The sequence below is a fragment of the Eurosta solidaginis genome, chromosome 4 (assembly GCF_040869045.1).
Source record: "Eurosta solidaginis isolate ZX-2024a chromosome 4, ASM4086904v1, whole genome shotgun sequence".
Lineage (NCBI taxonomy): Eukaryota > Metazoa > Arthropoda > Insecta > Diptera > Tephritidae > Eurosta > Eurosta solidaginis.
Genome location: NC_090322.1, coordinates 113,345,669 through 113,349,318, shown reverse-complemented (window position 1 = coordinate 113,349,318; position 3,650 = coordinate 113,345,669). Strand labels below are relative to the sequence as shown.

The 3,650-nt window shown below is 37.8% G+C and overlaps 1 pseudogene; it reads right to left on the bottom strand.

Moving 5' to 3' along the window:
* Positions 1-389: 389 nt before the first annotated feature.
* LOC137248316 (uncharacterized) lies at positions 390-1,022 on the bottom strand (annotated as a pseudogene).
* Positions 1,023-3,650: the final 2,628 nt, after the last annotated feature.

Below are 3,650 nucleotides of genomic sequence, written 5' to 3'. Positions count from 1 at the left end.
TGTGAATACAGTAGTCGCTCACAAATTAGAACCACTTTGTTTTTAGGGTGATTCTAATTCCTGAAAAATTCTAATTCCTGGACGTTTTTTTTTATTTGTATAAAACCTTAAAAATTAAGTCAATTTGCATTAAAAAACTAAAATGAAATTTTGTCTTATTCAATTTTATTCATAAAAACGAGAAAACATGAGGTAACAATCCAGTGCAATACATATCACATGTTTTTTTATTCAATATACATATATGTATATATACGCTAAATCAAAAAAAGGACCAAAAAACAAAAACTCCAATTACAATAAATATATTTTTCATTAAAAATACATAAAAGATCGATAAAAATACATTAAAAAAGCCAAAAATTAATCAAAAACTTCATAACTAATCTTTAATTTGCATGCATGTAGTCTGTTATTGTAGTTTGTTTCTTACTTTTAATTGATTATGAAATAAGAGTCTCATTGCGAAGAGCCAGTAGATTGCTTGTGTGCTTTGCGGAAAACGATTCACTATAATTACACCATTTTATTAAATTATTAATACTTTCAATCGCTGTAGAAGTAGAGACAACTGGTAAGACCTCCCTATCATCAAATTCGCTGCCACCTGAAGACTCATCATCACTATTGAGATCATGTGCAGGGTCGTCATTAAACACATCATTATTCCATGTTTTAATATCTGCTATGCTAATGTTATTAGTTGACTCTATTTCTGCTAAAAGAGATTTAGCTGCCTGAAGAGCTGCACTGCAGTCTTGATCTTTTTGCAGTTACTGTGCTAGTGGCATATCATCGTCGTCGCTTTCATACTGATCAGAGTCCCAGTTGTTCAACTTTGACCAGGATTTGTTTATTACTCTTTCTGGAACATCATCCCAAGCTTGCTTTAATAGCATGATTGCATTTCGGATCGAACAGGATCTCAAACGATTCTTGAGGTCACCTTCTTCAGCAATTAATCGAGAAAGAAGCATACTTCTGTAGTTTAGCTTGGTTAACTTAATAGGATTCTGATCCATTGCTTGTAAAGCTGCGGTTACATTTGGTGGAAAGAAAAATGCAATTATATTAGCATCGTCGCTTTGAAGTTTCTCAATTGGTGCATGAGCAGAGCAGTTGTCAATTAGCAAAATTGCCTTCGGAGGGAAATTATTTTACTGAGAGAAACGAATCACCTGTGAATTGAAAATATTTTGGAATTACTGAACCTAAAATCAAACATTTTTCTTGCCTCATGAATAAATATTTTGTGAAACCAATCATGAAAATTCTGAGATGTCATCCAAGCAAAAGTTGTAATGGAGTGGATTATTGAATCCTTGGAAACTCCTTGGTTTTTTTTCTTTCCCAATTACTAACGGCACTAATTTATGTGATCCATCAGTGTTTGCACCAAGTAACACTGAAATTCGTTCCTTCTGGATTTCATATCCGGGCGGTTTTCTCAAAAAGAGAGACGTATGTTTTGTCAGATAGACAACGGTAAAGTAATCCAGTTTCATCTACATTATATATTTGTGACTCTATTAGCCTCATCTCATCGACATTTGCACGAAATCTGCGAATAAACGGGGTGACTGAAGCAACATCACTAGAGGGAATCTCGCCACAAATTTAAAAAAAAAACGGTTCCGTGTCGCTTTTTAAATTTGCTAAACCATCCATCACTTGCACAAAATGTACTTTCACTTTTATCGGGATATTCCACTTTGAATATTTGTTTGGCTTTCTCCTTTAGTATTGGTCCAGTTAATGTACACTTTTTTCGCGTTGATTTAAAAACCACTCATAAAGAGTTGCTTCCATTTTCGGATATTCAGCGATGTGCAATGATCTTTTGTTTGCCTCATGAAAGGTATTAGAAACAGCATTTAAAACCGACGATTTAATAGATTTGATATATCTGATTGCAGATGGCGCCATATCAAATTCTAGGGCTAACCGCTTCCCTTGAACACCGTTTTCAAGCTTTTCTAAGATCTGAACTTTGGTTGCCAAGGACAAAGTATTTTTCTTCCGTTTATTTGGCATTTCAGCGAATGACTTTTACTTTTAAACAAACAATGCCAAAACACGTGCACGCGTATCGAATTTCACACAAAAACTAACAAAAACTGTACAGCACCGCAACGAAAATCCAACGACTACTGAGCGTAACATGAATAACTTGGGGATTCCCCTTTTTATATCTATTTTGCAACAAAAAAAAACAAAATACGCTCTGAAATTAGAATTTTCGACACACTTACTCTCAATATATATCCTCAATTATCACAGATACTAACACATTTACACTTAGGATACATCTCATTAATCACAGGTATTAGAACATTTACTTGGGATCAAATGCCGCCGTTCAGAATCGCCTAACGCAGTTTCAGGGTGGGCACAAACCCACTCTTACAATTATCAACTGTAATCAACAAACGATATGCATCTGCTTTTATTTCTAAGAAGTCTCCTAACTTTTAATCATCTGTTTTAACTCCATTTACAATTCTAGGGATGTGATCAACCTTTTCTTGGACCTTCCGCAGAGAGTCTTTGAATTATTCATGCTTAGGTTAGAACAGTATTGAGGAGTTAACTTCGTGAATGGGCCAAGAGTAGACTTTATGCCAACCTTCCATCGAAGAAGATCGCATAACTCGGAAGATAATGCTTTATTGTCTGATTCAAAGACTGAAGCGACCGCATTCCTCCGAAGAGAATACTTTATTGCCAACTCCAACGAAGAAGAGACTGCATAGCTTTATTAAGTATGCTTTATTGTCAACTTCTTCAAGATAGGAATCGGGACTTGAATACAATCATCGTAGTCATTGTATCAGATCACAACTGGGCTATCTTGCTCCCCACGGTACAGTTTTTATAATGGCCGTGATAGGGCCGCACAGGCGGTACACTGCGTCCACTCTGCTCCCTTTCGAGTAAGTATCATTCATGGATTGGTTAGCCATAGGTATATGATCGCCTTTTACCATCGGTATACCTATCGCGAGTAAATTCTTGGCCCCTAGCCCGCAGGGGGGAGACAGACCGACATCAAGATCGAATGGGCGATGAAGACGTTGTCTTAGTTTAAATTTCTGTGCCCAGATGGTATATTCCCAGCCATGCTACAAATTTCAAGTAGAGCAGTCACGGAACGGCTTAAAATAATATTCGATTGGTGCATAAGACTGAACCATGTACCACACTCTTGGAGAACTTCTCGTGTACCTTTCCCACCAACGGCATGTTAAATTGCAGTAAAATTACTTCACAATGGGGATTGTATGAGGCCACGAAATCAGTGGGCAGGGGTGGGGTGTTATCAGCTCTGCTGTGGACGCTGGTCATCAACCAACTGCTCCGGCGGTTCGATGAGGAACCCGTCAAACTTACGGCTTACGTAGATGACGTTGCAATTATCATAAGTGGAAAGGAGAGATATACGCCGCCGATAAAAGCCGCCGCCGCCCCACCGCCGATTTTCGTCGTTTTTGGCACGCCGCCGGCGGCGGCGTCCGGCGCAGTACTATATTTTCTACTAATTTAAGACTGTCTAGGCCATTTATTGTTCATGTCAAAATTGAACGGATATGGTCGAAAGGGGTATCAATGGATGCGCATCATTGCCAGTTATAAGAATCTAATTGCGTAAC